The following is an 18,252-nucleotide window of genomic DNA, read 5'->3' as shown; positions in this document are numbered from 1 at the left end:
TTGTTTGTTGAGTTTCTTTCTTGTGTTTCTAATGCCACGCAATCCATATTAGTGAGAGCTCGATTATATATTTGATTTAATGCCATGCAATCCATGGCACGCAATCCATGCCACGCAATCCATGCCATCCATGTTGAATTTCTTCCTTGTGTTTCTAATGCCACGCAATCCATTGTAAAAGGTTTGAACAATCATCCACTCCGGGAATCCGTGCTGCGGGCACTTTCTCAGGAGCTCCTTGAACCTTTCCCATGTCTCGAATAGAGACTCCAATTCCAACTGAACAAAGGATGAGATCTCATTCATAAGCTTTGTTGATTTTCCGGGAGGGAAGTAACGGGCTAGAAAAGCTTCTACCATCTCCTCCCAAGTAGTAATCGATGCTCTAGGTAATGATTGTAGCCACTGCTTCGCTCTCCCCTTTAGGGAAAATGGGAAGGCTCTCAATTTGATGGCATCATCCATAACACCATTTATCTTCAGCATGTCGCACACCTCGAGAAAGCTCTCTATATGACTATTTGGATCCTCATCGGCCAAACTATTGAATTGTGCGGACCGCTGCAACATATAGATGAATGCCGGCTTCAGCTCGAAATTCTGAGCTATAATCGGGGGACGCACAATACTCGGCTGTGTCCCCAATCATCGAAGGTCCGCATAATCGGATAGTGTTCACTTTGTTGCTCATTCCGTCACCGCCATGTTTTTCGATTCTTCTACTTCCAAGTCACTGAATTAGACTGTTCTTGTCATGGTGTTCTTTCCATTTTCTTCTAAGTGTGCGTTCAAGCTCGGGATCTCCTTCAATCATCCCTCGGGTCGTAACACCGGAGTCGCACCAAAAGAAAGAAAACAGAATTAGAACGATGATAGAATAAGATGATATGAAATAGAATATACGGTGAAATAGTTAAGAAAACAAAGTGCAAAGTATCTCTAAACGCCTACTCCCGCAACGAGCGCCAAAAAAACTTGACAAGGTCCCTTAGCGTATATCCCGCAAGTGCACGGGTTTGTCGAAGTAATAATCCCGGGTGAGCGGGTATCGAAATCCACGGGGAGTAGGGAATAAAAAAATACTTAATTCGATTCTTAGCTATGTAAAAGATCAATGATGATGAGTGTGATAATGATTCAATTCTCAACGAGTAAAAGCAACAAGTAAGAGAGCAAAAAGTAAAAGAAGGGGTAAGGCAATCGATAAAGATGGGGTACCCGGATAATGCTCCGCCTAGAATAATTGTTTCAAGTGTAAGAACCCTCTATTATGCTTCCAAATCAATGCAATGGTGAGTCGTGGAAATCCTTAATTACATAGTCCCAAATCTAAGGTCAACTATGCCTAACTCTATATATGTCCCGGAGGAGAAATCGAACAATCTCAACACCTCGCACTCGCATAGAGTTGCAATGAGCTCTAGGGATTCCAAGTGATAAATCTCTTCCTAATTATAGACCTAACCCTTTGGTCCAGGTGGAAGGTCCCTAACCACAATTGAGCCCTAGATACTAAGATCACCTCAACGCTTCACTCCGTTGCATGCACTACTAAGCCCCAACGGAAGTTCATCCCTTAGACCATTCACTCTATTATGGCCGCAAAGAACCTCGAGGAATGGAGGTAGAATCTATCACGCCGGGAGGAAAGGGGGACGCTCCCTGTACCTCCTCGACTCACCCTCTCAACCCTCTCCAACCTAGCTTTTGTCTAACGCTCGTGAGTGTGTCACTCACTCACAAGGTTACCAACAAGAACTCTCAACCCTAGTGTCACTCTAGAGGGAAACGTTCATACAATCAAGCATTCAAGGTTGGAACTCACAATAAACATCAATTTATTAAAAAACATAATAAAGAGGTTCAAAGAAACAAATACATCCTAGGGTTCACAATACCCGAGTACCCACTAGGGGTTTAGCTCTCCATGGAGCTAATTACAATCAAAGAAATAGAATGTAAAAGCAATGAATTAATAAAGAAACCCCCTCGATAGTCGTGTCGATGGTCTTGTGGAAAGTCCTCTACTCATCGTCCAAGGATTCTCTCGTCCGGTATAGGATACGCCTCGACGGAAGCTTCCCTACCAACCTTCTTCCTAAGGAATGACGATATCAGAGCCGTAGAACCTCTCCAAAACCTTGGCCAATACCTCTCGAAACCCTAGCCGAAGCCCTCTCTCAAGTTGGGGAAAATATGGAGAAAAGAATACTAAAATTGGGGCTGATTCGGCTTTTAAATAGGGTTGGAATCGGGCGACTACATGGGCGTGGATGCTTTACGCGCCCGTGGGGAAATTCCACACGCTCGTGTGGATCCTCTGAATTCCTTTTTTCTCGACCGGCTGTGAACAGTGCTGCTACAGTACTTTCTACCGTGTTGCTACAGTACTCTGCTACAGTATTCGGCTTGAATAGCTTCCCGAATCCATACTTTCATCGGAGTAACGCAAACGGGCACACGTTCAAGTCGTGGATCACTTGCATCTTCAATGATAGGCACGTTGGTGAAGCTCTTGTTCTATGTGCATAAGTCGGAATGCTCGAGTGTGACTACCTTTATGCCCCTCCAAATGGATGTGCCAACTCAAATACGAGGAGGTTGGCACACACTATAACATCTCACATCTACCTATGTCTTCGCGTTTGAACCTTAGCAAGATTTCCTCTAAAATCGGTGAATTGTAATCCACATTGGCTTCTTTCCTTCATACTTGGTCTCACAACCCTACCTGCATAAAAGTAACATAAAAACACATATATTTGTGTAAAAACCTGAGAGAAGTAATGGTCAACATAAGGAATGAATGCTTAGCATCCATATCGCACAAGCACTTATCAATAGGATTAGGGGTTACTTGTCTCAAGAAAGTTCTTAACATAATTTGAAGAGTCTAGATGATCATTTGGGTTCCCTAGAGCCTTAAGCAGTTATAGGTGGTGTGAGCGAACGAGAGAGATCACCGCCAGAGCCTCGTATTGGTCTAGTCATCGGTTGCTTTATGAAAGGGACCGATGTGTCTTAGGATACCCATGACCCAACTTGTCTCAAATAGGAAGCATTAGTTAAGTCTCGTGCCTTAGTGAAGTCCTAGGGGATTCCTTGCCCATTTACACGCTTTTCTTTTGTGACACTCCATTGTGTGCTAATTGCATGTGATTCTAGTCCAATCCTCATTTTTTTGTTAGTTCAGACTTCTTTCATTTGCTATTATTATCTAGTTAGATAGTAGAAGAATAGCTAGTACTAGTACTTTCTATTCTATGTGGATTCGACTACCCTACCTTTGGGTATATAATACTTCGACACCCCGTGCACTTGCAGTGCACACACACAAAAAAGCGTGTCAATATAATACTCTAGAAAATCAAAAAATGATTGTTGCTTTAATCCAAAAAGACATTGTGCATGCAGTTTCAAAAGAAACCTCTAAAGCTTTAACTGATGATATTTTTTTTTTGGGATTTTAGTCGTTGAATCTAGTGATGTGTTGTGTAAAGAGCAAATGTTTTTGATTTTGTGTGATGTGATATAAGAGGATTTGCTGTGGATAGATTTATTAGGCTTAGTCATGTTTTTGATACTTCGGTGATTTCATATAAAAATGCTATTAGTTCTATGCTTTCAGAGAATCAACTAAGTTTCTCAAGAATTCAAGGTCAAGGCTATGATGGTGCTATTAATATTCTAGGGGAGTTCAATGGCTTGAAAACTTTGGTTATAAAAGAAACTAAATCTGCCTATTATATTCATTGTTTTGCCCATCAATTATAGTTAGCTCTTGTGTTTGTTGCAAAGAATTATTTTATTATAAATGATTTCTTTGATTTAGTTGCTCGTTTCTTACATGTGATTGGAGCATCTTGTAAGCATTGAGATAAGCTCAAAGAACAACATTCAAATAAAGTTATAGAATCATTAATTTTTGGCGAAATGCAAATTGGCCAAGGCTTGAACTAAGAAATGAGTATTAAGAGGCCCGGTGATGCTACTGGGGTTCTCATTATGCTTCACTCTTAAATGTAATAGCTATGTTTTCTAAAATTGTGGATGTACTTGAAGATATTGAAAAGGATGACAATTATTAAGATAAAAAAATAGAAGCACATCGTCTCTTGGAACTACTAGAGTTATTTGATTTTATTTTCTACAGACATTTAATGGTGGCAATCTTGGGGATTACAAATGAATTGAATTTTTCTTTACAGATAATTCCAAGACATTGTAAATGCTATGTTACTTGTTAAAAATGCAAAGGAAAGATTACAACAAATGAGAGATGATGGATAGACAGATTTGATGAATGATGTTTCTTCATTTTACAATAAGATCAAAATTCAAATACCCAACATGGAAGATGCATATATTAAAGGAAGGCATCGTTAAACACCACAAGATAGCAATTTACACCATTATCAAGTTAATCTATTTTATGCCGTGATTGATATGCAACTTCAAGAGCTCAAAAAAATCATTTTGATTAAGTAAATGCTGAATTACTACTTTCTGTGGCTTGCTTAAGTTCAAGAAACTCATTTAGGTTACTTGTAAGTAGCTGTAAGTAGCTGTAAGTAGTTGTAGGGGCTGTTTGGTTACCCATAAGTTGGTGTAATGTAATTTGATTTACAAGTAAAATGCTCACATGGGTTGTTTGGTTCACTGTGAAAACATATGTATTGTGACTCTAAATGCAGTAAAATGGGTGTTTTGTTGCATTTGGATTTATGACCACTTTGGCCGTAAGTCCAAATGCAGCACTTGTTTTTAAATTTTTTTAATTAATGTTACCACTCTCCTTCTTGGGCGTCCTGATCGGAGTCCGCTGCCATCCTCCTCAGCCCCTGATTCGTCTTCCTCCTTGGCAACGCCATCGTCCTCATCCTCTTCATCAAATCTGGTAATCTCTTTACATCCCCGGCCTCCACCGCTTCATCGCCTTTCGTCGATGATCTCTACAATGACTTCTTCAAAACCTGCGGCACCTACCCTATCACGTCGCCGAGGGAGGCAAACATAGTAGTGTATGAGGACAAGGGGGTGTGAGTGGAGACAAAGATTGAATACCAAAAAATGATATTAGAGAAGATGGAGAAGAAGCAAAGTCCTGTTGAGCTCCAATGATCAGAGACCGTTCTAGTGTGGAAGCCTTCTGAAATCGGGGAGAATGCTCCGGCAACGGCGGTGATTGATGACAACAATGAGTTCCGGAAGACGATCGAAGCCTTCATCGAGAGGTAGTTGAAGTTCCATCGCGAGGAATCGATGATGATCGTCTCCGCCATGCCATTAACCTCCGATCTAATTAAATATGAATAAAAATTTTCTAATTTAAATAAACAAAATAGATTTTAAATAGATAAAATTTTGTCCATTACCTCTAATCTATTTAAATAAATAAAATAAATTTAAATAAAAATATTAAAAAAATTTTTAAAAAAATATAAAAAAATTTTTGGAAAAAAAGTCTCACCACTTACTTTTACATGGTGATTTTAACCTACAATTTACATTAAACCAAACACTTGAAAAGTAAATGCAAGATTTTTTTCAATTACAGGGTAACCAAACAACCATGATGCAAGTTAAAAATACGATAGAATTGACTTACATGTAATTTGATTTACACTCGTAATTTGAAATACTGGGCAACCAAATGACCCTCATTAATATAGCCGATTTTACATGTAAACCCGCATTTTTAGTTTGCTGTGAAATGAATTTACATGTAAAAAGTTTTATAGTTTGGGCAACTTTTGTAATATTTCAACTAACAACAAAATTTGCTGTATGTTGAAATGCTGCAAAATATTTGTGTTTAAATCACCATTTTCTACCCTCCACAAGAAGGTTGCATAGAAATAATTAAATATATAGTTATTTATGATTTATTTTATTTAATATTGTATTTTAAAATACCAATTTTTATTTAATTTTAATTACAAAAATATTTATTAGGCATAAAATCAAAGAGTATTACATATTTTTAATTTAATAAATGATCATCAAATTAATTAATTAATTAATTTATTATTTCTCTTACATTTGTGCTAATTGTAGATAGTTAGAGTTAAATAAATAAATTATGTTTTTAGGCATAAAATTAAAGGATATTACTTTTTCAAATTTAATAAATGACTGTTCAATTGATTAATTAGTTACTTTTCTTACATTAGTGTTGACACCGATAATAGATAGTGAAAGTTAAATTAAATAATTAATTTTAAGCATATTATGTATTTAAAAGATTTTATGAATAATGCTAAATAACTAGTGTTAATCTAGATAATGGGGTAATCTTACCATTCCATTTTCATGATGGTCATATCTCTTAAGCTACATCAAACCAAACAATAAAAAAGTAAATATATCATTTCCAATTGCAACAAACCAAACAATAATGATGTAATTTGAAATACAACATTTTCATTTACATATGATTTCACTTACACTCGTAATTTTTACTTGTAGCAAGCCAAAAAAACCCCAAAAAGAAAAAGTTTGGCACTTAATAAAGAAAAAGTTACTAAAGATGGCTGAATTTTATGCATGTGAGTTTTATGTAGTTAAGCTTATAGCTCTAAAAAATTAACTTGGAAATTATATTGTGGGTGTACAAGAGGATGAAAGGTTTGCTAACTTAAATGGAATATGAGAGCTTTTATAGAAGATGGCAGAGACCAAGAAACATTGCATTTATCTACTTGTATATTTTGCTATTGAAGTTGGCATTAATTTTTACCCGTGGCTATGACAATTGTGGAGTGAGCTTTTTCGTGATGACATTAATTAAAAACGATTTTGCAGAAATAAAATGAACTATCATTGGTTGAATGGTTGTTCAATAACATATATTGAAAAAGATGTATTTGATGGTGTTAGCAATGATTCAATTATTCATTATTCTCAGAATATGACAGCTCATTGAGGACAATTGTAAAAGAACTATATTAGTGATTTTCATATTTTAGATATTGTTAATATTGTATGATCAAAAATTTATTTACATGTATGTGAATGTTAAATCTATTTGATCGCATAAAGGATGTGTTAGCAAGTGATACACCCCTTGCGTAACTGCAAATGTACGGATAGTCAAATCCTTAGGGATTGGTATAACTCTCAATACTTACTCTATTTCTAATATCTAGATAACTCAAGAGATTGGATGAAAACTAGTTTAAAGTAATTAAAGAAATTCAGGAAGAGAAAAGAAAAAGAGACACAGCTTTGGGTTGATAGGATAACATCGGGAAGGACAGTGCCCTAGATTAATCCCCTTAACAAATGCATTGACTAGGCAACGATTACATGTACATCTCCTAGCACCATGGTCACCACCTACGGAGGGTTTGATAATGTATGCCCTTACTCAAGGCTCAGAGCAGACTTAACTCCTTCCCTAATGTGTACCCTAGCTAGAGGGAACAACAGATAATCCTCTAGATAGCAGATAAGCAACTAAGGTTCACATTGCAACTATAGGTAACATTGATGGATGGGTTATGGGTGTGTAAATTATGCAAATATATCAGTGATAAGTGCTTGAGTAGAAATATTTTTATATATGTTTTATGTGCATTGAGCATCATTTTTACTATGGTTTATGTCTCATATTGTGTATTTGGTATTCTTTTATGCATATAGGTTATGAATGCCTTAAAGAGTAAAAAGGAAGCAAAGATAGGCTATAAAGACACAATGTTGGGAGTTCTTGTTCAATTCAAGGACCAAGACATGAGAGGAGTTCATAAACGTGGAGATGTGTGCCAACTACCAAGAAGATTCAAGTCAATTCACTAGTTGGAAGGGCACAAAGGCAGCCACATCTTCATGTTCCTTCTCTTTGTGAAGATTGCAAGACCTTTCAAAGATACATCGATGAAGAGAAGTTTTATAGGCTACCACATGGTCTTTGGCGATATTGGGGGGCGTCCATCACCAACTTTGATCGATCTTCTCTCTGTCATAGAATAGAGGGAGCCTTCGGCAACCTAGCTTCGGAGAAGGATTCTTCAAGACATTGGGCGACCCATCAAGGCCATCATCACAAATTTAAGGGTGTTTTACTTCATGGTTTTCATTGTTTTTCATTGTATTCATCATTGTTTTGTAACTTGCTCCATGGAGGGCTAAACCCTAGTAGGTATTTGGGCATGTGAACCCTAGGATCTATGTTTTTGTAATGATTTGCTTTATGTTTCTATTAAATCCGACTTGATTTGAGTTCTAATCTTGTATTCCCATTGCTTCCTTGTTTAATTAATCATTGTGGTTGATTGGATTTGCATGATTTGTTACTTTGATGAGATAGAGGTCTCCATTAGAGTTAGAACTTCAAGGTTAAAGAGGGTTGAGAGGATGAGTCATGAGATAGTGGAGTGTCCCCTTTCCCTTCCGATTGAGTGTTTCCTATCTCTGTATTCCCTAAACTCTATGCAACCATATTTGGTGTGAGGCGTGAGATTGAGAGATTTCTCCGCCGGGACCTTGTAGGGGGTTAGGGGTCCTTCGCCGGGAAATTAGGGGTTGGATCTATCTTTACGAAATCGGTTTCACTCTTAGGGTGTCCCTAGGCGTATTACGGTCATATGGGGTGTGAGGTGTTGAGATTGAGCGATTTCTCCACTGGGACCTTGTAGGGGACTAGTACCGGTGGCTTGGAGGCAAGGGCCGGTTGTTTTTGGATTTCCTCGACTCATTAGACTTGGTTTAGAAGCATTTAGTGAATCTTGAGCTTCATGTTAGATCCTAGGAGGAGCATTGTCCGGGTACCTCATCTTTATTGATTGAGATCTCCTTTACTTGTTTTTTTCTTGCCCGTTTGCTTGCTTATTAATTTTCTTGCAATTAGTTCATTTCATCACATTCATTGATTTCGACTAGATAACTAAGAATTGGTTAATACTAATACTTCCATTCCATGTGGATTCGACTACCCACTGACCGGGGTAATTATTACTTCGACACACGTGCACTTGCGGTTTACACGCATATTCGGATGTGTCAATCGAGCATGCAAGTATGTACCTAATACTACAATTGGTCTATTATCATCTGCAAGTATACGAGTCATCAAGTCATGCCTCATGGGTGAACACGAGGATTATATTTCTTTGGAACAGTGAGATGCTCATATTACTTTCTTTTTACTTAATCAATAGCCTAATCATTTATGCCCTTTCTTTAGTTTACTTGTTTAACACTATTAAAAAATACAATTGGAGATGATGTTAAGCACACTTAGAAGGAGTTGGGGAGTATGTACTATAAGTATCTTGATTATTAATTATGATAGGTGTTAAGTATCAATCGTGTTCTAGGTTTGAACCTGGGGAATTCAAAAGCCTACTACACCCACTAAGCCATGGAGACTAGGTTAAAATCACTAGCAACTTAAGATGTAATCTCTTCTACCCCAATCTCCTATGTTTGCCTTAAGTATGGGAATTACATGAGAAGAGACCAATCAGACCCTAAGCCTAAGGGACAATCAATCTCTAATCTTGAAACCTAGCTATGCCTAACCTCTTTGAACATGCATAGATCTATTATGGCATAGGGCGTCATAAATATGGTACATATCCTCCTCATCCACATCAACATGTAATAATTAATTAAGAACATTCAATGATTATGAAAACTAGATCAATTTATATTAATCAATCAAGATTCATAAATAATAATCAAGGGACTTAGACATACAATGCTCCATGAATTAGGTTCTTATGGATCATACAAAAACAAAAGCATCAAAGAACAAAGAGAACCACAAGACCAAATAAAAGAATAAATAAGCATTTAATGTATTCCTAGACTAACTCCAACTAATAGTTCTCCAAAGAAGGGGATTAGAGGATCCCAAGATTGTCTGATGATGTGTGTCACTCACGCTCCTCTGATGATGATGTTTGAAGATGCCTGTTACGCGTGATCTTCTCTAATGATGCTCGTTGAGGTACTCTTGAGAAATTTACTGGAATCTATTGGAATATGGAAGAAACTCCCCGTCTCTCACCACTCAAATCTCTAGAAATCCAGTTGCCCTAGCTTTTTTTAGCAAAAAGTGTCTCTCCAATTTAGAGAATAATGGGGTATTTATAGTAATCGTCAGCTGCAGCCTCACCTCCTGGGCGTTGTGATGCCTGTTGGGGAGTAAGTTGTTGCTTGGGCTCAAGTTGTGTCCTGCACGGTCTTTGGATGTTATGTGTCTTGACAACGATAGTTATAGACTTCACAATGGCCATTATGGACTTCAGAATGGTTATTGTAAGGACTTTATGGCTTCTATGTTGGTACCAATGAGCTCATGCTACCATGGCTTGATCACTGTAGTGGTAAGTATAGACAATGGGCATTGTGTGTTGCCATAATGCTGATTGTGAGTCATAGTGTAACCTTGATTCAACCACTTGCTTCATTGTGCTTCAAAACATTCTCGAATTCACTTTTTTCTTTATAAAACAAAAATAAAAGTAGTTGTGAACAAATGGATGAAATTTCATACTATTAAAATGCTAAACAAGGACTACTTTATGCTAAATGTAGTATTAATGATATTGAAAATATGATCAGTTTAGCACTAATCAAATATCCCTCCATACCTAAGCATTTGCTTGTCCTCAAGCAAATAAAACTGATAAAAATAGAATACATGATAAGTTCTTGATCTCAAGCAACCAAGTATGGAGTTCAGTAGTACGTGGAAAAAATCAAATGCCAAGTAGCATGATTATTACTCTACGGAGAATAGTCTACTCTACGTCAAAAAGTACTTTCCCAAGTGTCGGTCTCCCTGTCCACTATCTTATAGTCTAGATTGTGTAAAGAAACTTTTTGGGGTTTTCTTTAGTCTTAGTCTTACACTTTCATAGTTTTCATACATGATTACCCTTTCTCTCTCCTTATGTTTGTTTTTTTTTCACATTCAGTAGCTTTCACACTTTCTAGGAGGTAACCCTTTCTCCCACTAGGGTATACACTTTGTATCCGACTTGTTGGGAGTGACTATGCACTACAAAGGAGGTAGCTTTTTCTGCTATACATATATCTTATCTTGGAGCAATAACATAAGTACTGATCATACCCCATTATAAAACATCACTCACTAGACAAACATAAGGTACAAGGTGAAGTCAAGAAGGACACAAGGTAGGATAAAGACTCGTGGAGCTGTCAAACTCTCGAGAGGGAATGAAAGAATTGCTAGTCTAGCATTTCATGTCCTTAGACCAAAGAAACTCCAACAAGTAAGTGTAATGCCTTCAAAGATGGACACTAGCATGTGTATAAGATATAAGCACCCCTAAAAAAACATTTTACAAGATAGATAGTATAGTACAAAATTCTCAATAACATGCAATGAAGAAGCAAACCTGCATTCCCTCACCAAACTTAAAGATGTACATTGTCCCTAATGTACGCATGTATACACAAGTATAGTGATATATAATAAGAAAAATTAAAAATAGTGTATGGTCACTAGTACTCCCCACGATTTTTACTTTTGACCAATAAGGGCGATAAAGTTACCCTTATCCAAGGAATAAATTGTGCAGGCCAGGACAGCACCCGATCATCTCAAAGCCTGATGAGAAAAAATTGAAGTAGTTAAATATAAAATAAACAAAACTATATACTGTTGTAAAATAAAATCCACAAATATCAAAAAGAACAAAAGTAGCAGGGCAAGTGCCCCTTGCTGTAATATATAAAAGTACAAAAGTGGTATATAAAATCAAAAAGGTGGAGTCCAATAAGGGAAGGCTGGCGTAGCATATGATCGGTGAAGTACTGGTGGTCTCGGTGAAGTGGGAGGAGACTCCGGTGCCACTAGAGCTGTAACAGTGGGTGATGTAGGCGTCGGAGTGGTTGAAGGGTCCTAACGCTGTAGATGAGCCAGGATCTATCGAAGTAGACCCTGGATCCTCACTTGACCATCCTCAAGATGGGCCAAGCACTCCTCAAGAGCTAATGTAGTTGGTGCGGTAGTGACATGACTGAATTGCGTGTGTACCGCAAGTGCACGGGTGTCGAAGTAATAAAATACTGAATGAGATGGGTAGTCGAATCCACAGGGAATGGAAGTATTATTAATAACCACTATTCAGTTATCTAGTCAGAATCAAGATTGTGATGAAATGAACTTAATTGCAAGAATAAAAAAATCGCAAGCAAGCAAAGGAAAAGTAGAAAACAAGGAAGATCTCAATCAATAAAGATGAGGTACCCGGGCAATGCTCCCTCTAGGATCTAAACATGAAGTACAAGACTTACTAAATGCTCCTAAATCAAGTTAGATGAGTCAAGGTAATCCAAGAACAATGGATCCCTGCCTCCATGTCACTGATACTAGTCTCCTACAAGGTCTCGATGGAGAAATCGCTCAATCTCAACACGTCACACCACATATGACTGCAATAAGCTCTAGGGATACCTTGGACTGCAACCGATCCCTAAAGATAGACCTATCCCTACTTCTAGGCAAAAGATTCCTAACCCCCTATAAGGTCCTGGCGGAGAAATTTCTCAATCTCACGCCTCACACCAAATATGATTGCATAACGCTTAGGGAATACTGAGATAGGAATCACTTATGACTCACCCTCTTAATTCTCTTTAATCGTGAAATTCTAACCATAATAGATACCTCTCCTCACCAAAATAACAAATCCTGTATTACCAATCAACCACAAAGATCAATACGATATGCAAGCAATAAGAAAATAAGATTAAAACTCAAATGAACTTAGAATTAATAGAAAACATAAAGCAAGTCAATACAAAAGATAAGATCATAGGGTTCACATGCCCAAATACCTACTAGGGTTTAGCCCTCCATGGGGAGAGTTATACAACAAAGAATAATGCAATAGAAAGCAATGTAAACCATAGAGAAAAACCCCCTCAAATTTGTGATGATGACCTTGATAGGTCGCTCAATGTCTTGAAGTATCCTTCTCCGAAGTTAGGCTGCCAAAGGCCCCTTGATGCTATGATGGAGGAAATATCTGTCAAAGTTGGTGAAGAATGACCCCCAAATTCGCCAAAGACCTCATCTTGAAATTCTAGGCACTTTGCCCTTCGAACGTAAGCAAAAAGCCTCCAAAGAATAGGGCAAAAGAACTATTTATAGGCCTAAACCACGACTACCACGTGCCTCCATGAGGCTGCGTAAGCTGCATAAATTCCCACGTGACTGTATGGAATTTTCACGCGGTCATATGAATAGTGTTTTGCTACAGTACTGAGACAGGAAATGTTACGGTGTTTTTGATATAGTACTCTGCAACAGTACTCTTTTTTTGAGGCCGCATGGTTGGGCACACATCCATGTGGTAGGTTATAAGACTTTTCTTCATCGAATCATCATTTGGAAGGTCTTGCATTCTTTACATAAAGTGGGGACATGGAAATGTGACTGTCTTTGTGCCATTCCAACTAGAAAATTGGCTTGAATCCTCTTGGAAGTTGGCACAAACCTCCATGTACATGAGCTCCTCTTGTATCTTGATCCTTAGGTTGCACAAGAACTCAAAAATATGTGTCTTTATAACCTATCTTTGCTTATTTTTTTCTTCCTTCAAGGCATTCACAACCCTAATTGCACAAAAACAACACCATATACACTATATGAGACATAAACCATGGTAAAAATGAAGTTTAAAGTATGTAAGACATATAGAGAAATATGTCTACTTAAAAACTTATCAGGTAGTCATAGGAGGAGTAGTAGTAGCAACAACAGCAGCTGGAGTCGGGTTTGGCGGAACTGCAATGGCGGTGGCTTTTGGAGGAGACTCCTCATTGTTCAAAGATTCAGAGTGGGTCCCATGGACCACCTGGTATTGCACCGCATGGGTGTGTCCCACTGCTCAGTCATGCGCATGGCCCAGAGCATGGTGACTGTGAGTGGCTGCGTGCCCCCTAAATGGCTCATGCTTACGCAGCGATCGATCAAACCAAGCCCCGTGCAAGCATGGTGATGTAAGGACCAAGGAATATGGTTTCTAGGCAGGGGTCCAGAGACTGATGTGTGTGACCGATGTGAATTGGCTCCCGGGCTACCATGCTTTATAGCAAATACAAATCTCGGAGGTTCATGACCCCCATGGTGTCTCCTCGCCCGATCAACGTCCAGGAAAGAATGGCGGGGAGGTAGTAGAACATCGGGTGTCCTAAGGCAGACGCCTTCGAGGTCCTATAGATGTAAGTCTTACAGTCCCAAAGTGTCTGGGTCCACACCTGATCTGGGCTCAGGTGGGCTGGTAGGTCGACATTGAGCTCAGAGTATGATATCATGTGTACTCCACGTCTACCAAACTTATTAGGATTGAAAAAGTCCATGTAGGGACATCATATACTCCTCCCCTAACATATAGAAATTGATCGTCTCCTGATGGCCTAAGCTGATGATGGTACGATCGAGGCTCAAAAAGAGCTCATAACCTCCATTGTGAGCTCCTAGTATGTTTTGCTCATCGATACCGAAAAAAAGCCGATCCCGATCCTATACTTGAAATAAGGTCCCGTACATCATTGGTGAGACCAATGCGCTCGAGCATTAGCCGATCTATCGACACCCCTCAAAGAATCTCGATCGATGAGCCTCCTATAGTGGACTTAGTGTTTGGGATCTCTGAACCGTGGTACTAATGGTCGAGAAGACTCTTCGGTCTTCTTTTTTTTCATGGCCTCTGCCTATAGACCACTGGCATGTCTCTTTTAACCCATAACCTACAATTAAGAAAGAATACAAAAAATCTAATTGATAGAATATGAAAAATACAATGCAGGATGGGATAATATGTGCACAACGGGTACATCATGGCCGTTCTATGACCATAACCATCTCAGAATGCCCGTTACCAAGGCCGTGATGTATCTTTGGACTGTTACAATAAGTACATAATGGCCCATTGTCTGAATCAGAAGCTCAATTTGTGAACTGTATTAGGGCTACCACCAGTGAACAATGGTCATGGTGCGTTCATTATGACCTCAAGTGGAGCAATGACCTGTTAACAACAGGGCTTCCTCCGTTGCAAGGTGTTGCTGAGGTGAGAGGAGGCGGGAAAAAAATCTCATAACGGCCTCATAGCAGGCGAGAAAGCTCGTTTTTGGCTCATGTTTCCCTTGTTAAGTGTTTGAATATAATGGTTATCACAATGACCATCATTCATCCAGGAACGACCATTGTGATACCCGATCATGGTAAAAACTTTTTATACATTATTATATTTCGATGGAAATTTACATAAAAACATTCACCAAAGCATCATTAAACAATTTCATGCCATTTAAACATTATAAAATCATGATTTAAAAGGTTTGGAAAGGTTCTTAGAAAATTGACCAAAAAAAGAGAATTTTCTACGGTGAGAATTGAGTGGATGTGTGATAAATGCCTAAATGTGCGTATTCTATATGTATTTATGCTTTATTATTTTTGTATAAATAGATGAATTGTTGCCGTTTTGTGGTTTAATTGTTCATATCCATGTTATAGGTGTTGAGGAAGCCGAGGTGAGCTCGATAACAGAAAATAGAAGGAAAACAACATTAAAAATGGCATTTTAGGGCCCAATGCTGCAGTAGCAATGTAGCGATTACTGTAGCATGGAGGAGTTAGGAAATGACAAAGTCTTGGGTTTCATTGACGGGTTTGCTGACGGTAGTGAAGACGCCCATAAACCGGCTGAAGAATGTGTAGTTTGTTGTAGCAGTACTGTATCATTTTACTATAGGATTTCACGGAATTTTTGGTGAAATCCTGAGACTCTTGCTGGCTCTTTCACACCTATGCACAAGGTCATGAAGCCATCCAAAGATGGTCTTTAAAAGGACTTTTTAGGGAATTTTGGAAGCATTCTTCAACACTCACTTCTCCTACCTCCACCATTCCTCTCCATCTTCCAAATCTGGGGTGAAAGAAGGCTCAAGAAGACATTTTAGGCAAGGAAATCAAAGGAAGAGGAAAGATCCGGCATCATTTCCCATTGTTCAAGCTTGTAGAGGAAAGGAAGCCACCCTATTGGTGGTGTCGTTAGAAGCTTCTCACTAGTTATCTTTCCGCATTCATCACTTAAGGGAGTTTTATTTTGTTTTATTTAGTTTTTTTTTGTGGATTTTACCATGTATATTGGTAGCATCAACAACTAAATCCCAAGGTCATCGGATGTCGGTGAACGTTGGGATAAACTTGTCTAGTTGGATGCTTTGATCTATTCTATTGTGTTTGGTGTGTTTGTAATTCATGTTTGGTGTACTTTGATGTATTGATATGCATTAGAGTTCTATATGTCAATTTCTAGGTTGTACTATGTTGCGTGACAATCGCCCTTGTACTAGACACACCTAGCTTGGAAGGGATCCATATATAAACACAACGTGACCATCGGGTATTTTGTGCACCTTCAACATTATGGTTGGCCTTAGTTTGTGTTTTGACCCTCATTAGAGAATTCCCTGCTTGTATTACAATCATAGGAGGATTTGTTCAGAAGAAATTCTGTATCAATACTCATACGGGATTAAGGGTCATTTGTCATGACCATCAGGTTGATCTATCTAAGGAAACTCTTATTTCAAGTCAGCAATTACATGGTAGTTTTAGATTCCTTCTCACTTTAGTAGCCCCAGGGTGATCCACGTCCATGACCATCTTCATACTTTGATTTTTAGCCCAGCTTTACCTAGACTATAGACACTTATCTTAGAGTTCTTTCTATTACTTTGTAGTTTAGAACACATCACTCGAATTTGTATTCTAGACAACACGTGAAGGGGAAGTAAGGGTAGCTCCTTGGGACCTGGGAATACGACCCTCTCGTGCTTGCGCGAGAGGTATTACTTGACGACCCAATGCAGTACTTGGTGAAAAATATCAAATAAGCATAATTGGGATTGTTTAGAATTCAGTGTAGTTTGATGGGTTAGCTGATGAAGACCCCCATACTCACTTATACCGCTTCCTCTAGGTTTGCTCCACCTTCAAAATCAACTCAGTCTCAAATGATACCATCAGATTGAGGTTGTTTCCATTTAGTTTGAGAGGAGCAGAATATAGATGGCTCACTTCCTTGGCTCCCAGATCTATGACGACATGGAAATAGATGGTGGAATAGTTCCTTGCTAGGTACTTCTCAACAAGCAAGCCAGCCAGGCTGAGTCAAGAAATTTTTGCTTTTAGACAAAGTGATTCAGGAACACTCTTTGAATCCCATTGATAAGTGCTTGTGGATTAGTAATAAGAAGTATTCTTTTCTTACAATGAAAATTACTTTTCTCAGATTTTATCACTTATACATGTGTATTTGTGTTACTTTTGCGCATATAGGGTTGTGGAGATGAATATAGAAGAAATAAGCCAAAGTAGATCATGGAGGCACTTTGTTGATGAAATCTTCGAGTGAACGAATGCGAAGGCACAAGTTGTGATCCAAGTGATTGCTTCCCCGCAAGTGTACAAGATCGCCAAGTAATACCTTGTGCAAGAGCACAAGGATCGTATTCCATGGGGCTAAGGAGCTCTTATCACTCCTCCATTACCTATTATCTAACCTTACAACTTAAGCATGGTAAACTACTCTAACAAGTGCAAAAATTGTAAGCAAATTGCAAGTATGAGAATTATAAAGCCATACAAGAGATCACAAGAGCAATGATGAGATAAAGAGGTCTAGGGATGAGGATTCCCTTCAGGGGTCATCATGATATATGGATGCACAGTAATAACATAGCAAGGGTGATTTAGACCGAATGATCTCAAGATTAGTACAACCCCAATTTCTCGGCGATTGAACCCTAATCCCATACGAATGCCGATAAGGATCTCTCCCTAATCACATTCCCTACGATTGCGATGAAGTAAATAGAGATCCTGCAATAAGGACACACTTACCCTAAGTCTATCCTTATGGTTCAGAGGGGCTACCGACATCCAATTTCTCGGCATGCCAATACAAGTATACCACTTCTAGTTCATCAGGGATCTAATACACATGAGTAGGTAAGATCTACGCATACAAATCAAATAAGAACTATGGATCTCTCCATTAAGTAGTTCCAGGCATGAATAACAATGAACCAAACCATAAATCAACCAAAGCATTTCAATTAATAATAAAACATCCAAAATACATGATGAACCCCCAAGGTTCACCTACATCGGTGGCCTTGGAGGTCTAGTGTACCATCATACAAACAAACATGATAGAGACATGAAAAATAAGAAAACAAATGCATATGTGACAC

At 38.4% G+C, this 18,252-nt stretch overlaps 1 non-coding gene across 1 annotated transcript; it reads left to right on the top strand.

The window, feature by feature from the left end:
• Positions 1–205: 205 nt before the first annotated feature.
• LOC120262563 lies at positions 206–312 on the top strand. The gene has a single exon (XR_005536830.1). It is a non-coding gene; the product is annotated as a small nucleolar RNA R71 (small nucleolar RNA).
• Positions 313–18,252: the final 17,940 nt, after the last annotated feature.

The sequence above is a fragment of the Dioscorea cayenensis genome, chromosome 5, assembly GCF_009730915.1.
Source record: "Dioscorea cayenensis subsp. rotundata cultivar TDr96_F1 chromosome 5, TDr96_F1_v2_PseudoChromosome.rev07_lg8_w22 25.fasta, whole genome shotgun sequence".
NCBI classification, from domain to species: Eukaryota; Viridiplantae; Streptophyta; class Magnoliopsida; order Dioscoreales; family Dioscoreaceae; genus Dioscorea; species Dioscorea cayenensis.
This window is presented reverse-complemented; position numbering and strand designations above follow the sequence as displayed.